This window comes from Callorhinus ursinus, unplaced genomic scaffold (assembly GCF_003265705.2).
Source record: "Callorhinus ursinus isolate GAN/ISIS: 27379988/994484 unplaced genomic scaffold, GSC_fseal_2.0 scaffold7, whole genome shotgun sequence".
In the NCBI taxonomy this organism is placed as follows: Eukaryota; Metazoa; Chordata; class Mammalia; order Carnivora; family Otariidae; genus Callorhinus; species Callorhinus ursinus.
In genome coordinates this window covers 36,303,839-36,315,308 of record NW_027397069.1, presented here as the reverse complement: position 1 = coordinate 36,315,308, position 11,470 = coordinate 36,303,839, and positions in this window count along the sequence as shown.

The window sequence follows — 11,470 nt, the reverse complement described above, 5'->3', positions numbered from 1 at the left end:
GGACTCCAAGATCACGACCTGAGCCGAAGGCAGTCGCTTAACCAACTGAGGCACCCAGGCACCCTATTATTTAGCTTCTTGTTTTTAATTTTTTTTTTAGTTATTTTAGGTAAGAAGACAGGATGAGGAACACAGCATGTAATAATTTTAAAATATTTTTGTTTGTATACATTTCTCTTGTGAATGTTTTTAGTTCTTTTGAATATCTAATGATCTGATCCACCTACTGACTTTTTAATTACTTTAAATAGTAATTTAATTTAATTTAATTTACCATAAGTGTACTGTAACCATAACTCTTACAGTCTATTGTCCAGAACTACACATGTGGTCCCTGCTAGTTGTAAAGAAATAAAAAAATATATTTCAGCTGTGTATCCCCAAGATAGGAAGTAGCATCAGGGGAGTCTTGTTTGAAATGTAAACTTATTCTGTCATATTCATGCATTATTTCTCAAGAAGTTTAGGTAAGGGCGCCTGGGTGGCTCAGTTGGTTAAGTGACTGCCTTCAGCTCAGGTCATGATCCTGGAGTCCTGGGCTCCCTGCTCAGCAGGGAGTCTGCTTCTCCCTTTGACCCTCTTCCCTCTCGTGCTCTCTATCTCTCATTCTCTCTCTCTCAAATAAAAAAACAAAATCTTAAAAAAAAAGAAGTTTAGGTAAAATTTCCAAGTGTCTGACAAATTATTATACTATTTTAATTTTAGGCATTGATGATGTTCACCAGAGCTTCTTAATATTTAAATTATGTGACTACACTTATTCTCCTCCTCTTTTATTTTTTGCCTGTTTGTTTTATCTTGATATTTGTAATCTTAATTTTAATAATTAACTGACTTTAATACTTATACATGTATGTCTTTCTAAATTTTATATTTCAAATTTATATAGCTTACTTTTTTCTAGACATTTTAGTATGAGGAAATGAGTAATCTCAAATTTATTTTTTTAAAGTACTTTTAATTTTTTTTAAAGATTTTATTTATTTGAGTGAGAGAGAGAGCAAGAGAGCATGAGTGGGAGGAGGGGCAGAAAGAGTGGAGAGGGAGAAGCAGGCTCCTCACTGAGCAGGGAGCCCCACGCAGGGCTTGATCCCAGGACCCCAGGATCATGACCAGAGCCAAAGGCAGAGCCACTTAACCAACTGAGCTGCCCAGGCACCTCACATCTCTTTTTTGTTACTATTGAGAAAAATATTTGTAAATTACCCAAACTTTTAAGAACCATCCATATCTTTTGTCATTTACAAAGTGCATTTCCTAGATCTTATCTTTTTTTAAAGAAACCATGTGTTTTTCATTATTTCCTTAGGTTAATAAAAGGAATCTGTAACAAATCCTTTGGTATTTATACAGTTTTGTCTATTATTATGTGCTGTATCAATACTTCTGTACAACATAGCACAGCCATATCATATTATGTTCATTTATATAAACTATCAACCATTTTCTCAATTTAATCTAAAACACTTATGTGTGGTTAACTTTAATAGTTCAGCTAGTACTTTTTGAGTACCAGTTATGCTCCAAGTACTATGATACCTGCTGCAAGTACTCGGCCAACTTGATGCATGTAATATAGTTGAAGAGATAAAGCATTTATACATGTTTTTGTTTTGGTGTTTTATAGCTTGAGAGTTCATTTTCAAAATTGCATAGAAAAAGAAAATTATGTTGACAGATATGGATAAATCTCTCTTATCTGTGCATGTATTGGGGGTATGCATAATTCTAAAAACAAATCGTTTAAAACCATTTACATTTCATTTTGGAATATTTAATACAATTTGAAGCAGTGGAATAAATAATCATCTGATATATGTTTTGCTCGAATTGAAGCTGTAATTGTCTGCCTTGTTGTTAACCCTTGTATCATGGATGAGGGCAAGGACGATCTTTGCCTTCTGGAAGCTGAGGGAAGTTAGTTTAGGATTAAAAATTTAACATAAAATATCCTCCAAGTGAATAACCACACATGAACAAGTAGGAATTTTCCTATATTTATAGTTTAATTGGAGAAAATAGAAATACTTAACTTTTCTGACTTAGATGATCTGATAATAACCAATGTTGGAAGTACACTGGCTAAACGCCAGTTTAAAGATTCCTGATTTGCTATTTGCCATTACGTGTGTGCTATTTATCAAAAGTCTTGTTTTCAGTCACCAAGCTCTCATATATAAGAAAGCTGTAGACTGCTCCATTTCTAAATCTAATCCTACAAAGTAATATACTTCCAAAGACTTAACTGTTTTACATATTTATGAATTCCTCCACAGGCCCCCTAAAGGATTCATTTCTCACTTGTATCATAAGACATCACAGTATAATGCTTGGCTTATTTTCCCATCAAGTATTATTCTACAGCTACATGGTGTTTTGTTTTTGTTTTTGTTTTGCCGTTGTCTAGAACAAACTGAGGATGTAGCATTGACCCAGGCTCAATGTGCAGGACTCATGCCTGCAAGCACTGGGACTCTTATAAGGCTTATCACTGTGCGTTTCTGTGTCATATCAGCAAGCTCATCTGCAGAAATAGATTCTGACTGAGTAACCCTGAGGTAGACAATGCTTAATTCTCCGTTTCAAAATCTTCCAGGAATGGAAAAATGATTCAGCTGTAAGGCATCTGCCCTGTCAGCACCCTATTATCCTAACACAGTGTTTACTCTGTTACAGGTTTCAGTTATCCTTACATAGTTTGATCATTTCTGAAGCTGGCCTGGTATATAACTTAACACCAGTTCACAGTATGTTTATGATTGGTTTTAACACAATATCTATGGATTTACATGCATCTTTTTGCTTAGTCTCTATTTTTGAGAAATACATGTAGAAAAGAAATAATTGAAGGATAAATTATTAAAAATTGAAAAGCCATGTTAAAATAATCTAAAGTTATTTTAGTGGTTACTAATTACCAGTGTATTCAAATAAATGCATCCATTGAAAAAGTAACATTCAGATAGACATTACACACACATGCACTTATATCACACACACAAATAAATATACATATACAGATATATTTTCACACACACATAGTTGCTATCTATAGTGTGTGTTTGAGTGTGTTATATAGAAGTCTGTAAGATATTATGGAATTACAGTATGAAATTATATTAAGAAATTTGATCTTGCTTACAAATAAAATAATCAAATTTGCCAGTTATTTAGCATTCTGTATTCCCACACCTACTGATAAAATATTCTGTGCAAACAAAAAGTCATTAATTTCTAATACAATGGAAAACACTGCAAATATTTTTTTTTCATTTTAATTTGAAATGACAAGTAGTTTTTTAGAAAATCAAAAAATGGATAGAGGTATAAAAGCAAAAAACAAGTCTAATTTTCAGTAGGTTTAATATTAAGTTGGCTTTAAAATTATGTTTTTCTTTATAAATCTAGGGAATATGGTTGTTATAAAATAATATTAGCAAAACTGTCAGCATTAAGATAACATTTTCTTTTTTGTGGCCATAATAAAAATTAATAATTTTCATCATTTACTTAATTAATGAATAGAAATTACTTGGCTCTTTATATCAAAACTTTCTTTTACATATTATAGTTTGAAAGTTTAGATAAATAAAATCAAAGTTATAGATACAGTGATGTCAGTTTGCTCTTTTGTTTGTCCTTTTTTGGCTGCATCTTTTTTCAGCACCTTTTAGATATAAACTGATGAAACTCTATTATGCACTGTGCTAAGATATTTTCAGGGTTCAGATGTAATAATGAACTTTAAGAGTATCCTCCTGAAGGTTTATTTTTTTATCTAGATTATATACATACTTTATATTCGATGAATTTGGGATATCTTAATATAAACATATTTAAAATAAAATAATGTCAGCTGACTTCCTGTTAGATTCAAAATTAGACCACAGTTTATTTGAAGGTACATACCTTTGAACTGATAAATACTTATGTTGCTATCATGAATGAGTTTTCTTTATGGCTTTGTTTGCAATTCATATGAACTATATGTTTTATGATCATATGTGTAGTCAGATAGATGTTATTTTAATATCATTTATAATCATATGCATATATGTATGTATACATACATGTGTGTATGTGTATTTAGTTTCTTAGGACTACTGTAACCGCACAAACTTGGTTGCTTAAAACAACAGTTTTAGAGACTAGAAGTCTGAAATCAGGATGTTATAGGAGGACTTCCAGGGTAGATGGCAGTGTAGAAGGATCCTAAGCTCACCTCTCCCATGGATACAACTATAACATTCACATCAGTGTAAATAACCCAGAAAATGACCTGAAGACTGGCAGAACAGACTCTCCACAGCTAAATGTAGAGAAAAGGCCGCATTGAATAGGGTAGAAAGGGCAGAGGTGTGGTCAGGAGCTAAATGGATCTGTGCAACTGTCCACAGGAGGGAGGGACACTGTGGACATGGGGAGGGGAGAGGATTAGACCCTCACACCAAGCACCCCAGGCATGGTGAATCCACATGAGAACCAGGGGGGCATAATTTTTGAGTTCTTAAAAATCAACAGTGCATAACACCTGGAACTTTAAAAATCAGTGTGCTCAGCTCTGGGAGAACCAGGAAGTCAGTAGGAAACTGAGTCCCTGCCTGCAAAGAGACAGCGTAACAAACATTCCTACGGAGATAAAGCATGGAAGCAACAGTTTGAAAAATGCCTGGGGTATATGGGAAGGAGATTTGTTTACTAATCTCAGAACTTGTCCTGGAGGGGCAGGGATCTTTGGGAGACTTCTCCAGGAAAAGAAGCTGGTGGGTGCCATTTTTCTTCTGATGCCCCCAAGCCTGGATACAAGGACAATGGCAGGAACCAGCACAGAGCAGCACTCTCCACTTAGCAGAAAATTTACCTGAATAAATAAACTGAAAACTCTGAATGTTGGGAAGGAAACAGAAATCTAGATCAAGGAAGCACAGAGAAGCCCCAACAAAGTCAACCCAAGGATGTCCATACTAAGAATCATAATAATTAAAATGGCAAAAAGTAGTGATAAAGTGACAATTTTAAAGGCAGCAAGAGAAAAAAAAGTTACATATCAGGGAAACCTTGAAAGACTGTCAGCTGATTTTTCAGCAGAAATTTTGCAGGCCAGAAGAAGAGCCATGATATATTCAAAGTGCTGAAAGGAAAAAACTTGCAGGCCAGAATACTCTATCCAGCAAGACTATCATTAAGACTAGGAGAGATTAAGAGTTTCCCAGACTGGGGTGCTTGGGTAGTAAAGTCAGCTGAGCATCTGACTCTTGGTTTCAGCTCAGGTTGTGGAGTTTCCTTGAGATTTTCGCTCTTTCTCCCTCTGCCCTCCCCACCCCCCGCATGCTTTCTCTCTCCCTCTCTCTCTCTCATTAATAAATAAATCTTAAAAAAAAAAAAAGTTTCCCAAACAAAAACTAAATGCATTCATGACCACTAAACCAGCCCCACAAGAAATGTTAGTGGGGATTTTTTGAATGGAAAGGAAAGACTATATGTAGGAGTAAGAAAAGTAGGAAGCACAAAAGCATTGAAGTATAAAAAAAAATCAGTCAAGGGATTTACAAAATTAAAGGATGTAAAGTATGACCCCATATACCTACAAAACATGGGGAGGGAGGAATAAAGAATGGGTTCAAACCTAAGTGATCAACTTAATATAGAGTCCCATATTCAAAAGGTGTTATATACACATCTAATGGTAACCACAAATGAAAAACCAGTAATAGATACGCAAAAAATAAAGAGAAAGGAACCTAAATATATCACTAAAGAAAGCCAGTAAAATGTGAGAAGTGAGCAAGAGAAGAAAGGAACAGAGAAGAACTACAAAACAACCATAAAACAAGTATCAAAATGGCAATAAGGATACCTATCAATAATTTGAATGTAAATGGATTAACTGCTCCAATCAAAAGACATGGAGTGATGGAATGGATAAAAAAGCAAGACCCATATATAGGGGTCTACAAGAGACTCATTTCAGACCTAGAGACACATGCAGATTGATAGTGAGGGGATGGAGAAGCATTTATCATGCAAATATAAGATATATATATAAATTAGGTTAGTCACCATACAGTACATCATTAGTTTTTGATGTAGTGTTCCATGATTCATTGTTTTTGTATAACACCCAGTGATCCATGCAATATGTGCCCTCAATACCCATCACCGGGCTAACCCATCCCCCCACCCCCCTCCCCTCTAAAACCCTCAGTTTGTTTCCCAGAGTCCAGAGTCTCTCATGGTTCATCTCTCCCTCCGATTTCCCCCCCTTCATTTTTCCCTTCCTTCTCCTAATGTCCTCCGTGCTATTCCTGATGTTCCACAAAAAAGTGAAACCCTATGATAATTGACTTCCTCTGCTTGACTTATTTCACTTAGAATAATCTCCAGTCCCATCCATGTTGATGCAAAAATTGGGTATTCATCCTTTCTGATGGCTAATATTCCATTGTATATATGGACCACATCTTCTTTATCCATTCGTCTGTTGAAGGGCATCTCATTTCTGCCCTTAGAGACTCTATGTTGCCATTAATCGATTTCTCCATTCTAGCTATTGTCTTCATAACTGTTACCCTGAAGTCCATTTTTGACATCTGTATCCATTTGTAAATCTGTGGCAGGAGTTACAGTCTCTGAGTCTTTCCTATTTTGAAGGTTCCTCCTCCTAGTCATTCTACTGAGGGGTGGTTGAGGGAATGTACAGAGTCCAAATTATTGACCACAACCCAAACAAAATGCACCTGTTTTATAGGGACCTTAGGGTTGCTGACCTCTTGTTTTCCCAGCCTGTCTTCTGGGGGAGGGGCCTGCCATCCTGTTAATAAGGCAACCCTATTTGGGCAGAGTTGCTCTGCCCCCTGTGGGGGTATGGGCTCAGTGAAAACCAGTTTTGGGGGCTGTTGTTTTCTGGTGGCTTTCCCTGGTGGCTCTCTGCATCTCTTCCGAGAGTCAGAGCAGAAGAGACCGTTTCCAACTCTCTGCCTCAGAACAGAGAGATCGCAGTCTGTTCTTCAGTGAGCTCTCCAGGCCACACCATCTCCATTTCTGTCTGTGCTGCTAAAAATTGCAGCGTCCTGGGTTGTGTGCCCCTCTGCAGTGCTCCAAGTCCTCGCCTCCAGGTCAGGGCACGTCTCTGCCCTTTGTGCTTCTAAAACCGCCAGCCGGCCCCAGTTCGCACTGGCGGCCCTGCCGCCCCAGGTTTCAGTCCAGGGAGCTGCCCTAAAGTCCTTTCCCCACTACTAACAGTCTGTGTGTCTGTTCCCGGTCCCAGCGCCGGAGGCTTTGGCTCACAAGTGGTGCAGGATCCCGGCGGCTCCCTCCCCTTCTATTTGTCTTCAGATATCTGCCTGTGGAATCACGGCTCCCTGCTTCATACCTCGAAACCAACCGCCTGTGACATTCTGTTTGTAGAGATCCAGATATATCTTCTTACATCCCAGGCTGATTTTGTGGGTGTTCAGAGTGGTCTGGTAGATATCCAGCTCAATTCTGGGGACTGATTGGAATAGGGTTCCCTACTCCTCTGCCATCTTTTCCTCCTCCCTCCGAATTCTACCAAACATTTAAAGAAGAATTAATACCTATTCTTCTCAAACTATTCCAAAAAAATAGAAAAGGAAGGAAAATTTTCACGTTCATTCTATGAGGCCAGCATTACCCTGATTCCAAAACAACATAGAGATACTATATAAAAGAGAACTATATACAGACCATTATCTCTGGATGAACATAGATGCAAAAGTCCTCAACAAAATATTAGCAAATGAAATCCAGTAGTACATTAAAAGAATCATTCACCACAATCAAGTGTGATTTATTCCTGAGATGTAAAGGTGGTTCGATATTTACAAATATGATATATAATATTTACAATATGATGCATCACATCAATAAGAGTAAGGATAAAACTGATCGTTTCAATAGATGCAGAAAAGTATCTGATAAAGTACAACATCCATTCATAATAAAAACCCTCACAAAGTCAGTTTAGAGGAAGCATATCTCAACATAATAAAAGCCTTATGTGAAAAACCCACAGCCAACATTATACTCAGTAGTGAAAAACTAAGTTTTTCCCCTAAGGTCAGGAAACAAGACAAATATGTCCACTCTCACTACTTTTATTCAACATAGTACTGGAAGTCCTGGCCACAGCAGTTGGACAACATAAAGAAATAGAAGGCATCCAAATTTGTAAGGAAGAAGCAAAACTTTCACTATTTGCAGATGACATGATACTAAATATTGACAACCCTAAAGACTTCACCAAAGGACTACTAGAACTAATAAATGAATTTAGTAAAGTTGCAGGATACAAAATCAGTGTACAGAAATCTGTTGCATTCTTATACACTAATAATGAAGTAGCAGAAAGAGAAATTAAGAAAACAATCCTACTTACAATTGCACCAAATGTAATGAATAAACCTAACCGAGGATGTGAAAGACCTGTACTCTGAAAACTATAAAACGCTGATGAAAGCTCACAGATCGGAATAACCAATATTGTTAAAGTGTGCATACTGCCCAAAGCGATCTACAGATTTAATGCAATGTTTATCAAAATACAGCATTTTTCACAGAACTAGAATAAATAACCCTAAAATTTGCATGGAATTACAAAAGATCCTGAATAGCTAAAGCAGTTTTCAAAAAAAGAACAAAACAAAAGGTATTGCAGACTTCAAGATATACTACAAAGCTGTATTAATCAAAATAGTATGGTACTGGCACAAAAACAGACACATAAATCCATGGAACGGAACAGAGATCTTAGAAATAAACCCATTTTTAAATGATCAGTTAATCTTCGACAAAGGAGGCAAGAATATATAATGGAAAAAAGTCTCTTCAACAGACAGTGCTGGGAAAACTGGACAGTTACATGCAAAAGAGTGAAACTGGACCACTTTTCTTACACCATACACAATAATAAATGTAAATGGATTAAAGACTTAAATGTGAGACTGAAACCATAAAAATCCTTGAAGGGATTTTTTTTTAATTTTTACATCTTTATTCATATAATTCATTTGGAATAAAATTTATAAATTTCAATGATTTTAGTATATTCAGAGTTGTGAAACCATCACTGCAGTCTAAGTTTAGAAAGAACATTTTGATTACCCCCCAAAAAACTCATGCTCATTAACAGTCATTCTCCTTTCCCCCCCATTTTCCTATGTTCTAGTCCTAGACAGTCATTCATCAAATGTCTGCCTGTGTATATTTCTCTGTTCTTGACATTTACTGTAAACGTATTTTCAAAATACGGAGTTTTTAGTGATTGACTCATGTTACTGTTTTTTAGGTTCATCAATGTTGTAGCATGTATCAACACATTTTTTTTAGTGTCAAATTATATGCTATTGTATGGATACATACAACATTGTGTTTATCCAACCATTAACTAATGGACATTTGGATTGTTTCCAACTTCTAGCTATTTCAAATAATCTTTCTATGGATATACAAGTAAAAGTACTTTTCTGGGCATATATTTTCATTTATCTTGGGTATAAAATTGGACTGGAATTGATGAGTCATATGATAACTATGTTTAACATTTGAGGAAATGTCAAGGCATTTAAAAAGTGCTGTACTATATTATAGTCCAACTATCAGTGTATGAGTGTTTTAATTACTGCACACCTTGATAACACTTATTATTGTTTGTCTTTTTTTATTCTGGTTATCCTTGTTGGTGTCAAGTGGCATCTCATATGTTTTTTTTTATAATTTCTTATTGTTATGTTAATCACCATACATTACATCATTAGTTTTTGATGTAGTGTTCCATGATTCATTGTTTGTGCATAACACCCAGTGCTCCACGCAGAACGTGCCCTCTTTAATACCCATCACCAGGCTAACCTATTCCCCCACCCTCCTCCCCTCTAGAACCCTCAGTTTGTTTTTCAGAGTCCGTCGTCTCTCATGGTTCTTCTCCCCCTCCAACTTACTCCCCTTCATTCTTCCCCTCCTGCTATCTTTTTTTTTTCTTAACATATATTGCATTATTTGTTTCGGAAGTACAGATCCAATGACCTATGATATTGAACATCTTTTCATATGCAGCTTAGTCACTGAAATATTTTCCTTGGAGAAATAACTATTCAAGTTACTTTTAAAATAATTTAAACTATTTTTAATTGCATTTTATGTCTTTTTATAAGTAAGTTATAAGAGTTCTGTATATAAAGTGAATAAAATTCCTGTATTGGATATATGATTTATAAGTATTTTCTTTATTCTGTGGGTTATTTTTTTTTTTTCAGTTTTTGGTAGTATCTTTGTAGAACAAACATTTTTAATTTGGGTATAGTTCAATATATCTTTTTTTGTGTGTGTCGCTAGTTAAATTATGTACTTGCTTTCACATTTTAGTTCTGGTTACCAGGTTAGGATTTCCAGAAAAAATAATGGAATTTCAGATAAACAACAGTTCTTTTTCCATATAAATACGTCCCCAATATTGCATAGCATAGACTTGTACTAAATAAATATTTATTTTTATGTGAAATTCTAATTTAACTGGGCATCCTTACACTGTGTCTTTATTTGCAAGATATAGCCACCTATGATTAGGGAACACTGAATAGGTTGAATAATTCCTTAGAAACCTGAAAACACTGAGATCAGTAGGCCTAGATTCTGAGTTCAGTTTTGTAAATGACCCTGTAAGTCATTTAGCTTCACTTTGCTGCCTTTACATGTATGGCAAATGAGGAAGATAATGCCTGACCTCACTTTCTTCACAGGAATGTTGTTAGAATGGATGAAGCAATGTACACATAGGCACAGAGCATCTTGGAAGACAAATACTCTATAAAACTATAGTATCATCATCATTATTATTATTGTTATAGAGAGAATTTCTGAAAAGTCAGCTGGCTGAATATATTATAGTAATCTTCTACAAAAGAGAAAATAAAAAAAGACATTACAATATAGATTTAATGACTTTGTCTTCTATTTTATTCAGCACAGCATTAGAAAATAGATGTATTAGCTTTGGATTACAAAAGTGTATTGTTTTCTCTTTCATGTTACCTTTTATGCCTTCTTAATCAGTACCTAACAGTATGTATGTTATTGTACTTAACACTTTCCTTACATTTCTAAAAATCACTGAAGCATAGTCAGAGATGCTACATTTTTTAGATTGTATCTTATTTGTATGTATATACATATGTATAGTGAAAAAGATTTTTGTGCCTTAATAATACAGAATACACTATGTCTAATCCTATGAGGTTGTGGTGGCCCACATATTTAATAAAACTATCATTATGTTAGTTTATTTCAGATCCTGATTACTTCTTATAATGAAAATATCATATACAACTCTGATTATATTACACACAGTAAATGTTGGAATGAAAAATCATTTTGGCTAGCTCTATAACCATGGGCAAGTCACCTTCCCAGGCACTCTTTATGTGAAATATTATGGGATTGTGCAAATTAATTC